Source organism: Ambystoma mexicanum, chromosome 10, assembly GCF_040938575.1.
Source record: "Ambystoma mexicanum isolate Mex_15411 chromosome 10, UKY_AmexF1_1, whole genome shotgun sequence".
In the NCBI taxonomy this organism is placed as follows: domain Eukaryota; kingdom Metazoa; phylum Chordata; class Amphibia; order Caudata; family Ambystomatidae; genus Ambystoma; species Ambystoma mexicanum.
The window spans coordinates 966,612,901-966,627,860 of NC_090932.1; the positions used below are offsets into that span (position 1 = coordinate 966,612,901).

Sequence of the window (14,960 nt, forward strand, 5' to 3'; positions counted from 1 at the left end):
GCCCTTTTTTCATCAATTTGCAAAATAGCAAAAATCCGGAAACGTTTTCTGTGCGTTGTAAAGTGCATTACGTACTCAGAAACTGGCTGCACTTAAAAATGTGCAGAAAACAAACATTCCCCGGCGTCTGTTTGGAACAGACAAAGGGGTGCGCACAATGCATGACATCATGATTTCTTTTAGTGCAACAGCAGTGGCATGAAACGCTGCTTGCATTTCTATAGCATATCTGTTTTTCTTTATTTCACAGTCATTGACGCTTTAAGGGCATGCTTCCTTCCGTGTGAACAACTGTGTACAGCTTTCATGTTTTCAGTACATTTTTCCTGCATTCTTAAATTAAGCCACGTTTTAATTTTATTTTTATTTGTGATTTTGTGTACAACATGCAGTACAGAAAGGCAAAGCCAGATACATTGCAATGTGCCATGGTGTCATGAAATGACAGTACTGCACAGGTGTTTGAAGATGTGTTCTCCATTTTTCTCAGAGTAGGGCGGGGGATGGGGCGCCTCATTTTGTTTCGCCCGGGGCGCAGGCAGAGCTAAGACCGGCCCTAGTTCCACTTATAAATAACCAGCTGCCTGCCGGCTCGTGGGACTGCTTGATCAGGAAACAACTTTATTTTAATAACTGCAACCAGACCCATTAGAAGTCCCAACTTGTCTTGCGAAAGCACAGGACCTCAAATCCGGAAACACGTGGGCACTCTGAATGAGGACTCCACGGCAGTCCTTAAAACCACAGCATGATGGTTCTTACTGTACACACACAAAACGAACTCGCTGATAGAAAGAGTTTGTAAAGTGCGCAAGTGCTAGCAAAATGGTCTTGTAGGGAGGCACCCTCTCCTGTGCCTTAGAAGACGCACACTGCACTGTGTGTGTGCACAGACTGTCTTCAGCCAGCAATCTGCTCTCCTCTGCAGAGCAGCGGTGGGGGTCCTGCTGTGTGTCGCTGCTCTGCCTGCCCATTTCTGGGAATGTGACCGGTCCAGACAGGTGGCAGAGGAGCTCCCGGGGCAGCCGAGCCGCTGCACCCAGTGGTGGAGTGTGTTTTGTTTCTGGGCGGGGCGCCCACTGCCTGACTGGCTCCCGGGTGAATGCGGATGTCGCTGTTGCACGGATTGTGAGCCAGGCAGCCCTCTGATCCAGACAGCGCGCGTCCACACTGGCCACTGGGGGCCCTTGCAGCCCACCCCTGCACGCCCGGACTGCGCACTGTCCAGGGACACGCACAATCTCAGGTGAGTGAAGCTAAGGATGTGAGTGAGCTGTGAGCAGCAGCTTCTGCAATTCAAACGTTGAAAGTGATTATCATTGTAAGCACTCGATCAATTAGTTTTGCCAGTCTATGCCCCATTGATTGATGCATTGACCCCGCGCGGGCAGCGCCTTCAGCTGTTCTGCATCAGAGCCCAGAAGAGAAAGGGGACCTGCATTTTAATGATAAACGCCACCACATCCAAAAGTGTTGTGCAAGTCTGAGAGCTCTGGCAAATAACCCCAACTTCTGCTTTTCATTTAAAGCGCAATGCAATGTCCCCCTGTGCTGTCTCCCACTTTGCCCTCAGTCCCAAGACCCCTGCTGCCGCCTTCCTGGAAATGAAGGGGAACGCAGCAAGATACACTGATAATATTAGTTGATAGATTATGCAAACAATTCGTTTAATATCCTCCTGCCTCTTCCCCCTGGAATATTGTCCCCTGCCACTGTCACGCACCCCTCTGCTCTCTAGCCAAGCACATTTTAGCGTGCCCATTCTACACACCCTGCACGTCGCCTCATTATTCTGAGGGTTGGGTTAATCCGACAATACGTGTCCTAAGGCCAGGAGACTTTTAGAAGTATTGGCGGTCATGCACCACACGTGTGGAAACACGAGCTAAAGGGGAGAAGGAGGCCCGTCGGGTCTATTCTGTTTTATCACCAAATATTAAAAGAAATGCGTTGAAAACACAAAGTGATGCGTTCCTAATGAACACAAGGACACGGAACATATCGCTTGCCCAAGATCACAAGGCAACACTGCAGTTCCCTTCCCAGTGCGGTTAGCTTTAGACTCCAGGACCCAGTGGGCTGCTATTGCAGCATCACAGACATTCTGGCTGTGGCTAGGAGCAGTAAGGAGAGGAAGGGGTCGGACTAGTAAACACTTGCCAGTAGAGTGAGCCACTCAGGCACTCTGCTAGAGCATAACTGCTGACGCCATATGCATGCATTAGTATTGGCCGATCCCCAAACCCTCACCCATAATAATTGGCTCACACATTGTGTCAAGTGTTGGCAATAAAAGGCTGTAGGGTTTTATTGTACAGATATGGTTATGGCAATAAACAATAATCACATATCATAATAGTAACATACTTTTGGGCACCGGGTCCTGAGGTTACCCCCTCTGGCCCATGCCCGCCTTCTTGTGTCCCACGACTTGTTGTGGGCACCGTACAGTACCCTGTACTTCTTTTTGTTCTTCTCCCTTCTTTTGTAGGGTGGGAGGGTTCTGTGGTAAAGAAGCAAAGGTTGGAAGACACTGAGTAAACAGTGAACCTCCTGTTTGTTTGGGTCCCCGTTCAGGGTCCACAAACAGATTGTGTTTTCTCAGAGCATGCTGCTCTTATTTACAAGACGCAGGGGAGCACTGGGTCTTTGTTATGTATGTAGTGGGGGCTGCTGTTGTCACAGCCCCCAGCCGGATAGCCGACTGTCTGGCCCCCTGGTGGGGGCAGGTCTTTGAACCTGAGCCCTGCCTGACTGTTGGTTTCCTTATGGTGCTTAGCACCTTGCTGTTTGGAGGAAGGGTGAGGTGATTGTTCACACTTCACCCTTCCTTGGCTTTGTGCTGCAGAGACTGCATGTCTCTGGAGCTGGGGGGAAGGAGAGGAGCAGGCTGAGAAAAGGTTGGGGCTGCCCCTCTCCCAGGCTGCTGATGGTAACAGCAGTTAACCTGCCTCACTTTTGGGATGTCCTGCAGCATTGCCCAGCACTACCTCAGTGCTTTTCTCCCAGCATAGTCCCTGTACCCGCCCATCCAGTGCAAAACCCCATGGGGTTAATAGGGATTTCTCTCACTCTAGTACATTTCATGGGGGATTAATTTATTTTAGAGAAATGGATGGGCGCCATATGGCTGTGTATCAGCCCTCGAATAAACACTGAGACCGTTGACCCCCCTGAGATGGCCAAAAGGCCCTGAGGCTCCGGGATCCACGCTACATGGGATGTCTGCTTAAATACTGGGGCTGGGGCATCCCCAACCATGCTCCCCAATCCCCCTCCTCCCCCTCCCCCCTGACAGTGTCTGTTTTTGCATGTAAGTCTTAGGCGGAGGTGTGCTTTGATGGGCGGGTCCTCTGGCAGCCCCACTGCAAGGAAGTACGAAACCCAGGAGCAAGCACTGCATGCCCTGAGTGGGAACTCCTCCAGACCGTATGTACCCAGTGAATCAGCACTGTCAGCAGCGCACATTGTGGTGTATTGTGGGTGAAGGCGGTGTAGACTGCTGGCACGTATGTCGACCTGTATCTTGTGAAGGGTCAGAGGTTATGCAATCCAAGTGTCCATATCGCCCAAACTGCCATACAGTGTAATGCTGGTCCATTATCTAATGTGTCTTTGAATGGTAAAGCCAACATGCAATAGTCTGCTGAAATGCTGGTTCAACACTACGTTTTCTTGGACTTGCATGGTTGAATTCTCTGAAGGCAGCAACCCAACAGGCACCTGGTCCTTTGCGGCTTAACATGAAAGTAAAATGAGGCACATCCGAGCGGTGGTCCATACAGGCTTCGCTGCACGGATGGCTTTTATTTTCAGTGAAGTCGAGTCTTTCCTCCTTGGTTTTCACACTGCCACCTTGGCGGGCAGTCTCCCTCTTGAGCAGCCATATTTATTTATTTATTTATGTTTACATTTGTAAAACGCACAGAACCGATGGGCATCAAGGCGCTAGCACATGGAATTTTGATGGGGGTCATAACGGTTCTCTTTGATTGTTAATATTTGGTCCAAACCCTTCAAACATTGTGTGGTGTTGCAGACTGTCACTGGCCCTTAAATGAAAGAAAAGTAGTTTCCTAATATTGAGGATACCCCTGTCCATTGCACACCATGTAACTAATGTCAGTAAGAAATCTAAGTAAATCCTTGCGAATCAATACCCAATGTTATTATTATTCGTAGGATGACAAAAGCTCATTTCAGATGAGACAAGAAATATCTCTCGAAAAAAATGTGAGAAAAAGTCAGTTATATTAAAACAAATATGTATTACAATGCTGTTACATCATACTGACATTGCATCCATAGCTTAACGCGTTTGGGACATCATGATCCTCATGCGACAGGAGTATCCTCAATTTTAGGATACTACTTTTCTTTTGTTATTACACAACCCATGTGCCAGGGCTGTTTTACTTCCTCAGCACCCTTAGTCATTCACATTATCCATGGACGGTGTGCACTAGAGTGCTTGACAATGATTGGCCTTTAAATTACCATATTGTCATGATGGCCTTTAGTGCTCTTGTGCATATTCATCAGGCCTTTTGTAGTCATGCTCCTATTGTGGAATATTGACCTCCCTTTTGTGGTGTTACGCATGATCATCAGGGCGTTTATACCTATGCACTCATGGTGGTATATTGACATCCCTTTTCTAGTGTTACACATGATCATCAGGGTGTTTATGAACATGCGCTCAGAGTGGTGTATTGACATCCCCTTTGTGGTGTTACGCATGATCATCAGGGTGTTTATGACTATGCTCTTGTGGTGTTATATTGACATCCCTTTTGTGGTGTTATGCTGGATCATCAGGGTGTTTTTGACCATGCTCTCATGGTGGTATATTGACCTCCCTTTTGTGGTGTTACGCATTATCATCAGGCCTTTTGTAGTCATGCTCTTATGGTGATTGACAGACATACATTTTGTGGGGTTTTTCATGAGCATTAGCCTGTTCATGACCATGCTCTCATGCTGGTATACTGACACCCCTTTTGTGGAGGTGTGCATGATCATCAAGCCCGTTGTAGTCATGCTGTCATGGTGGTATACTGAAATCTCTTTTGTGGTGTTGTAAATGATCATCATGGCTTTTATGACCTTACTCTCATGGTGGTATATTGACCTCCCTTTTGTGGTGTTACGCATGATCATCAGTGCTTTTATGACCATGCTCTTATGGTGGCATATTGACCTCCCCTTTGTGGTGTTGTGCATGATGATGAGGGTATTTATGACCATGCTCCCATGGTGGTATATTGACCTCCCTTTTGTGGTGTTGTGCATGAGCATCAGGGCTTCATGACCATTCTCCCATGGTGGTATATTGACATCTCATTTGTGGTGTTGTGCATGATCATCAGGGCGTGTATGACCATTCTCTCGTGGTGGTATATTGACCTCCCTTGTGTGGTGTTGAGCATGGGCATCAGATATTTTATGACCATGCTCTCATGCTGTTATATTGACATCCCTTTTGTGGTGTTGTGCATGATCATCAGGGCGTTTATGACCATGCTGTCATGGTGGTATATTGGTCTCCCTTTTTTGGTTTTGTCCATGATCATGATGGCGTTTATGACCATGCTCTCATGGTGGTATATTAACCTCCCTTTTGAGGTGTTGTGCATGATCATCAGGGTGTTTAAGACAATGCTCTCATGCTGTTATATTGGCCTCCCTTTTGTGGCTTTGTGCATGATCATCAGGGCATTTGACCTCCCTTTTATGGTGTTGTGCATGATCATCATGGTGTTTATGACCATGCTCTCATGGTGGTATATTGACCGCCCTTTTGTGGTGCTATGCATGATCATCAGGCCTTTTGTAGTCATGCTCTTTTGGTGGTATATTGACATTCCTTTTGTGGTGTTGTGCATGAGCATCAGGTTGTTGATGACCATGCTCTCATGGTAGTATATCGACATGCCTTTTGTGGTGTTACGCATGATCATCAGGCCTTTTGTAGTCATGCTATTATGGTGATATACGGACATCTATTTTGTGGGGTTGTACATGAGTACCATGCTCCCATCTTGGTATATTGACCTCTCATTTGTGGTGTTGTGCATGAACATCAGGGCGTTTATGACTATGCTCTCATGTTGGTATATTGACCTCCTTTTTGTGGTGTTGTGTATGATCATCAGGGCTTTTATGACCATGCTCCCATGGTGTCATATTGACCTCCCTTTTGTGGTTTAGTGCATGATCATCAGGGCGTTTATGACCATGCTCTCCTGGTGATATATTAACCTCCCTTTTTGGTTTTGGGCAGGATCATCAGGGCGTTTGCCCTCCATTGTGTGGTGTTGTGCATGTTCATCAGGGCATTTATGACCATGCTCTTATGGTGGTACATTGGCCCCTGTTTTGTGGTTTTGTGAATGATCATCAGGGCGTTTATGACCATGGTCTTATGGTAGTATATTGACATCCCTTGTGTGGTGCTGTGCATGATCATCAAGGCTTTTATGACCATGCTTTCATGTTAGTATATTAACCTCCCTTTTGTGATGTAGTGCATGATCATCAGGGCATTTATGACCTTGCTCTCTTGGTGATATATTGACATCCCTTTTGTGGTGTTGTGCATGATCATCAGAGCTTTTATGGCCATGCTCTGATAATCCGGCCTTTGGCAGTCATGCCCTCATGCTGATATATTTATCTCCCTTTTGTGGTGTTATGTATGATCATGAGGGCGTTTATGACCATGCTCTCATGGTGTTATATTGACATCCCTTTTGTGGTGTTGTGCATGATCATCACGGCGTTTATGACCATGCTGTCATGGTGGTATATTGGTCTCCCTTTTTTGGTTTTGTCCATGATCATGATGGCGTTTATGACCATGCTCTCATGGTGGTATATTAACTTCCCTTTTGAGGTGTTGTGCATGAAATCTGGGTGTTTATGACCATGCTCTCATGGGGTTATATTGGCCTCCCTTTTGTGGCTTTGTGCATGATCATCAGGGCATTTGACCTCCCTTTTATGGTGTTGTGCATGATCATCATGGTGTTTATGACCATGCTCTCATGGTGGCATATTGACCGCCCTTTTGTGGTGCTATGCATGATCATCAGGCCTTTTGTAGTCATGCTCTTTTGGTGGTATATTGACATTCATTTTGTGGTGTTGTGCATGAGCATCAGGTTGTTGATGACCATGCTCTCATGGTAGTATATCGACATGCCTTTTGTGGTGTTACGCATGATCGTCAGGCCTTTTGTAGTCATGCTATTATGGTGATATGCAGACTTCTATTTTGTGGGGTTGTACATGAGTACCATGCTCCCATCTTGGTGTATTGACCTCTCATTTGTGGTGTTGTGCATGAACATCAGGGCGTTTATGTCCATGCTCTCATGTTGGTATATTGACCTCCTTTTTGTGGTGTTGTGCATGATCATCAGGGCTTTTATGACCATGCTCCCATGGTGTTATATTGACCTCCCTTTTGTGGTATTTTGCATGATCATCAGGGTATTTATGACGATGCTCTCATGTTGGTATATTGGCCGCCTTTTTTGGTGTTGTGCATGATCATCCGGGCTTTTATGACCATGCTCCCATGGTGTTATATTGACCTCCCTTTTGTGGTATTTTGCATGATCATCAGGGTATTTATGACGATGCTCTCATGGTGGTATATTGGCCTGCCTTTTGTGGTTTTGTGCATGATCATCAGGGCGTTTATGACCATGCTCTCCTGGTGATATATTAACCTCCCTTTTTTGGCTTTGGGCAGGATCATCAGGGCGTTTGCCCTCCCTTTTGCGGTGTTGTGCATGTTCATCAGGGCATTCATGACCATGCTCTCATGGTGGTACATAGGCCTCTGTTTTGTGGTTTTGTGCATGATCATCAGGGCGTTTATGACCATGGTCTTATGGTAGTATATTGACATCCCTTGTGTGGTGTTGTGCATGATCATCAAGGCTTTTATGACCATGCTTTCTTGGTGATATATTGACATCCCTTTTGTGGTGTTGTGCATGATCATCAGAGCTTTCATGGCCACGCTCTGATAATCCGGCCTTTGCAAGTCATGCCCTCATGCTGCTATATTTATCTCCCTTTTGTGGTGTTATGTATGATCATGAGGGCGTTTATGACCATGCTCTCATGGTGGTATATTGACATCCCTTTTGTGGTGTAGTGCATGATCATCAGGGCGTTTATGACGATGCTCTCATGGGGATATATTGACATCCCTTTTGTGTTATGTATGATCATGAGGGCGTTTTTGACCTTACCCCTCATGGTGGTATATTGAACTCCATTTTGTAGTGTTAGGCATGATCATCAGGGCTTTTGCAATCATGCTCTCATGGTGGTATATTGACATCCCTTTTGTGGTGTTGTGCAGTATCATCAGGGCTTTTCTGGCCATGTTCTGATCATCAGGCCTATTGTAGTCATGCCCTCGTGGTGGTATATTGACCTCCCTTTTGTGGTGTTGCACATGATCATCTGGCTTTTATGACCATACTCTCATGGTGGTATATTGACAACCCTTTTTTGGTGTTGTGCTTGATCATCAAGGCTTTCATGACCATGCTCTCGTGGTGGTGTATTGACAGCCCTTTTGTGGTGTTGCACCTGATCATCATGGCTTTTATAGCCATGCTCTTATCATCAGGCCTTGTGTAGTCATGACTCATGGTGGTATCTTGACCACCCTTTTGTGGTTATACGCATGATCCTCAGGGCTTTTATGACCATGCTTTCATGGTGGTATATTGACCACCCTTTTGTAGTTATACACATGATCATCAGGGATTTTATGACCATGCTTTCATGGTGGTATATTGACCTCCCTTTTGCGTTGTTATGCATGATCATTGGGCCTGCAGGCAATGTTTTGCAGTCCCGGGGTCTCAAATGTCAAGCACCTCTCCCCCCTCTTGCTTGGGAGCACTTGTTTCAGGAGACACTTTTGGAGCCAAATGGGAGCAAAGTGTCTAACAAAGTGGCCATTGAATGGAATGGTAATTGAACAAAGTATTGTGATTTTCCTGTAACATGGAGTTGCTGTCTCCGACTACATTGTGAACCTTTGAGGTGATTTGTTGGCTGAACGAATCTTACTTGATCAAACCAAAGCTAAATTGGTTGTTTAGACGTGGGTTCTTGTTCCAGAGTTTTGTCACTTCGAGTTTGTTGGGATTCGCTGTCTGGGAAGCGGTGTCGGTGAAGGTACATGTGAATCGGTCACATGCTGGCAACTCACGGACCTTCTTGTGGAGGGGAGGTCAAGAGCACCATTTAGGTTGTCTGTGAGCATCTGGAGGTTTGGAAGGCTGGTGAATTCTGGGCGAGTAGCATCATTCTGCCCGTTCTGCTGGTCTGTTTCTCTCCTGAAGTGGGCCTACAGTTGGCTGTTGTCCTCTCCATTATGGGTGATTGCCTTTGAGGTGGTCCAGTTGGGGCAAGGAATTGCCAAATATTGTGTCTGGTCACTGGATCCAATGGGGTTAGTTTCCTCTCAGGAGATGGAAAGATCACTGTGTAAATCGCAAGATGTATTTATTAGCTTGTATCGTGATGGTGGCATCCCTGTATATGCTGTTGGTGAGTTTTCCCCTTTCTGGAGACATTTGCACGATTGTCAGTCAGGATCCTCACTGGATTGAGCTGGAACTTGTGTTTGGGGAAAGCTATTTGAAGAACTAGTTGCCATTGCTGTGTTTGGAGTGTGAAGATACATACTGGGAATCAAGGTCCTAATAGCAGCTTGTGTCCTAGTATTGTGCTTCTTGCCAGATTCCTTCCACTTCTAAGTGCTGTAAGAACAGGTGTCATTGTTACTGGGCTCAATGTGCCGGTGCATCTCATCACTTGAGGCAAAAGGAGCGGCCCAAGGGCATCTAAACAGCGCATCCTAGCTGCACTCATTCAGATGCCCTTTTACACCCCTTCGCAAATCCGGGGGCATTTCAGCACATTTAAAATTGCACCCTGAATTCACCAACGTGATGCGCTTTTAAATGCAAAGAAACCAGGGGCAAGAGGTATGAGGGGAGATGATTACCAAAGCTGGGCATGCAGGGAAAAGGAGGTACTGGATGTGGGTGGAACACCACATGGTTATAGAGGAAGATTTTTTGGGCAGACGGAGGCACCTAAGGGGAGCACCCAAAGGGTTACACAGGTAGGGGTGCACAAAGGAGATTAAACTTTAGAGGAGTAGTCACACCTGGTCTCGAGGAGTAGTCACAACAAGTCTAGAGGAGTAGTCACACCATGTCTAGAGGAGTAGGCACACCATGTCCAGAGGAGTAGTCACGCCACGTCTAGAGGAGTAGGCACACCATGTTTAGAAGAGAAGTCACATCAGATCTAGAGGAGTAGGCACACCATGTCTAAAGGAGTAGTCACACCAGGTTTAGAGGCGTAGTCACACCATATCTAGAGGGGTAGGCACACCAGGTCTAGAGGAGTAGGCACGCCATGTCTAGAGGAGTAGTCACATCAAGTTTAGATGAGTAGTCACACCATGTCTAGAGGGGCAGGCACACCATGTCTAGAGGAGTAGTCACACCATGTCTAGAGGAGTAGTCACACCAGGTCTAGAGGAGTAGGCACACCATGTCCAGAGGAGTAGTCACACCAGGTCTAGAGGAGTAGGCACACCAGGTCTCGAGGAGTAAGCACACCATGTCTAGAGGAGTAGTCACACCAGGTTTAGAGGAGTAGTCACACCATGTCTAGAGAAGTAGGCACACCATGTTTAGAGGAGTAGTCACATCAGGACTAGAGGAGTAGGCACACCATGTCTAGAGGAGTAGTCGCACCAGGTTTAGAGGAGTAGTCACACCATATCTAGAGGAGTAGGCACACCAGGTCTAGAGGAGTAGGCACACCATGTCCAGAGGAGTAGTCACACCAGGTCTAGAGGAGTAGGCACACCAGGTCTCGAGGAGTAAGCACACCATGTCTAGAGGAGTAGTCACACCAGGTTTAGAGGAGTAGTCACACCATGTCTAGAGAAGTAGGCACACCATGTTTAGAGGAGTAGTCACATCAGGACTAGAGGAGTAGGCACACCATGTCTAGAGGAGTAGTCGCACCAGGTTTAGAGGAGTAGTCACACCATATCTAGAGGAGTAGGCACACCATGTCTAGAGGAGTAGGCCCACCATGTCTAGAGGAGTAGTCACACCAGGTTTAGATGAGTAGTCACACCATGTCTAGAGGAGCAGGCACACCATGTCTAGAGGAGTAGTCACACCAGGTCTAGAGGAGTAGGCACACCATGTCTAGAGCAGTAGTCGCACCAGGTTTAGAGGAGTAGTCACACCATGTCTAGAGGAGTAGGCACACCATGTCTAGAAGAGTAGGCCCACCATGTCTAGAGGAGTAGTCACACCAGGTTTAGATGAGTAGTCACACCAGGTCTAGAGGTGCAGGCACACCATGTCTAGAGGAGTAGTCACAACAGGTCTAGAGGAGTAGTCACACCAGGTCTAGCGGAGTAGGCACACCATGTCTAGAGGAGTAGTCACACCAGGTCTAGAGGAGTAGTCACACCAGGTTTAGAGGAGTAGGCACACCATGTCTAGAGGAGTATGCACATTGTCATAAGCAGAGAGGCAACCGCTTTTTAAGGGAGTGGTCAAATGTCGGTGCACAGGCATGGTGTTCACAGAAGAGGAAACAATGTGGGGTTGTGGTTTCTGCAGTTCAAAAGTGAGGGCATGCAGGGCAGACAAAAGCACATGGGGGGCAAGAGGAGCCTGCACAGGGAGGGTGTGCAAGGGTAATTCCCCAGGCTAACAATAGGGGTATTTCATCTCGAAAGCCAAGTAAGAAGCTAACATTCATCAGCCTTTGTCTAGTCGCCAGACGTGGTGGACACATTTGGGGGCCCGGGGAGGAGTTTGAGAGGTTTCACTCTCAGGTGGGAGTTTTTGCTGGCCTGGGGGGGGATATGGGCCCCACTTCTTTTTTTTATTTTTTAAAGCATGGACCTAGCTTGAGAGCAGCAGAGCATTGTACAGAGTGTGGGCAGCCATCATTTGGGCTGCCATCTTTCAACAGTAGTGAAGTACTGTGAGGTCTGGGCATCGGTATGTGCATCCATTAATATTAGTCCTTGGTCAGGTGTTGTTGAAAGAGCCATGCTTTAAGAGATTTGTGAAATTGGAGAATTGTGGGGGCATTCCGAGCTGACACCAGGATCGAGTTCCATAGGGTGGGTGCATGACAAGTAAAGGATTGCTTGCTGGTCCTCTCTTTGCGGATGAGTTGTGATTCAAGCTGGTTGGTCGATTTGTTGCGTGAGAAGTGTTTGCCACCAGATATGTGGAGTTTAGCCACCAGGTACGCTGGTGTACTACTCGTGACTGCTTTGTAGATGATACCTGCAGTCTTGAACAGTATCCTGGCTTGAAGTGGAAGCCAATGTAGTTTGCATAGGATGGGGGTAATTGGTCAAATATCTGTGCTCCTGTAATAAGACATGCTGCAGCGTGGTGGACTGCTTTTAGAGGAGCCAGATGAGCAGCTGGGATCCCTGTCATGAGAGCATTTGCCCCATCAATGTGCAAGATCACAAGTGCCTGCACTACGGTCTGGAAGTCTTGCGGTAGGATGAAGGGTTTGATTTTTCAAAGGGTAGAGATTCTGAGCCAGGCTATTTGGGCCTTCCTGGTTATTTCTGGTTGTGTTTCTGGTAGGACAGGCTGCCGTTAATGGTGAAGCCTAAGGATTTTGCTGAGTCAGAGAGTTGTGGACCAAATCCTTCTATGTGCATATTATTGAGCCATTGTTGGACAAGTTGTTTTTTAGAAGGCAGACCAATGAGGCTGAATTCAGCCTCGGATGGGTTTAGTTTGAGGTATGTAGTAAACATCCAGGAATGGATGATGGCTAGGTAGTTACAGAGATGGATTATGTCCTGCGCGCTATTTACTCTCATGAACAACTGTGAATCGTGTGAGTATTGGTGGATGGCTATATTGGGATCCGCGAGGAGAGTGCTCAGAGGCTCCATATATAGGTTAAAAAGGATTGGTAAGAGGATAGAGCCTTGGGGGACCCCACAGGAGACCTGGAGTCGGTTAGAATGCAACACATTCATTTGAACAGCCTGGTGTCTGCCTGAGAGGTAGGAGGTAATCCAATTCAGGACCATGGCAGAGAATCCCATCCTGTCAGCAGGGAGTGAGAGAAGGATGTGGTGGTAGACAGTGTTGAATGCTGCAGAGAGGTCAATGAGAATGAGGAGTCATTAGTCACCCTTATCTATGATTTAGAGTGCATCATCCACCACCTGTATGGTGGCTGTCCCAATGCTACACTTGGGGTGGAACCCTGATTGATAGTCATTTAGGAGGTGGAGTTGTTTGATTCTGGCGACTAGTTGTGTAGCAGCTACCTTTTCCAAGATTTTGCCAATAATCAGGAGTATCGTAATGGACTGATAGTTGGCAAGGTTGTCTGGATCTAGGACTGGGTTTTTCAAAAGAGGTTGTAAGAGACCAGTTTTGAGGGTGTCCAGGAATGATCATTCTGCGAGAGAAGCATTGATGATGCTGAGAAGCACATTGAGTGCCGGGCTAGTCAATTGTTTAATGATGGAGGCCAGAATTATTTTGACCGAGTAAGAAGTAGGTTTGAAGGAGGCAATCATTTTTAGGAGCTCTGGGGGAAAGAGAGGAGAGAATTTGGTCCATAGGGGCAGTGTGCATGCTAGGGTGCATGGTATTCTAAGGCTGTGAGAGGTGATGTGATGGTCTCTCAGATTTTGTCTATTTTTTTCAATTAAAAATGTGTTGATTCCATTGCATTTTTCACAAATTGCTATCACCTTGGGGTCGGGTGAGGTTTGGTACAATGCTTTACGCCTACAAAGAGGGCTTTGCTCCTGTTGGAGGCTGCCGCAATGGTGGTGGAGAAATAAACAGCTTTGGCCTCGGTAATCAGAATCCTATGGTTTGCACGGAGACATTTGAGGTTGGTGAGGTCTCCCGAGTTATGCTTTTTGTGCCACCATTTATCTAGGGCTCTGATTCAGCGTTTGCTGGAGGCTAGCTCAGTGGTGTACCATGGGGCGGATGGTTTCGTCTTTGGCTGGCTTGATTTTAGGGGTGCATGAGTATGCACCAGTTTCATAGCAGAGTTGCTGAATAATTCCAGGAGGCCAGAGGCATTCCCTGTGGTGGGGAAGCCTGCAAAGTTTGCTTCTAGTGCATTGACCGGGAAGGTTTTGAATGAGCGGTGTTGAGTGAGCTGGCTTTTATCCTGACCTTTGTGATCTGTTCTAGAGTGGGTGACTGATAATGGGATGGCAGCGTGGTCAGACTTGTCAAGTGTGACAGGGTCTGCACAGGTGATGCAGGGGGATGATATGAAGACTGAGTCTAGGGTGTTGCCTTTGTTGTGCATGGGGGAGCACAGTTTGCTTAAGGACCATGGGAGTGGTTAGTGCGAAAAGCGTGTTTTGAGTGTGATTGCCAGCCTATGACTAGAGGAAATTAAAATCACCAAGAAAGACATTCCTAGAATGTGCTAAGTTGGCAGAGGAGAGTAAGTTGGAGAAGAAAGAGTCACTTCTGTGAGGTGGTCTGTAGATGAGGTAGAAGGTGATGGATACCTTGGCGATAGATGGAACCGGCGGGCGAGTGATTCAAATAAGCTTGTTCTGGGAGAGGGGATGATGGAGCATGGCCAATCCCTCCAGCGAATGATTGCCACTCCTCTTCCTGCGCTTCCTGGCAGGTCGGCATGCTGGATGCAGTAGCCTTTGGATAGGAGGACATCGAAAACACATGGGGAGAATGCTTGGATCTTTTGGGGGCCGACTTCTGGTGGCCCCTCCTTTCTCGGGCATCTTTGGGTGTGTGTAAAAAGCTAAACACATGGCTGTATGTCCTGCAACAGTAGCTATTAAAGTGAGTTTAAAAAAATGTACTCACTAGTCAAATTCAGCCTACCAAATTAGA

The 14,960-nt window shown here is 47.0% G+C and overlaps 1 protein-coding gene across 1 annotated transcript in view; it reads left to right on the forward strand.

Annotated features, from left to right (window-relative positions):
* Positions 1–819: 819 nt before the first annotated feature.
* The window catches only part of PLD1 (phospholipase D1), an 886,935-nt gene continuing 872,794 nt past the window's right edge, over positions 820–14,960 (forward strand). Inside the window, exon 1 of the mRNA XM_069618743.1 lies at positions 820–1,246. The gene's annotated coding sequence lies outside the window, so the exon portion shown is untranslated. The remainder of the gene's footprint in view (positions 1,247–14,960) is intronic.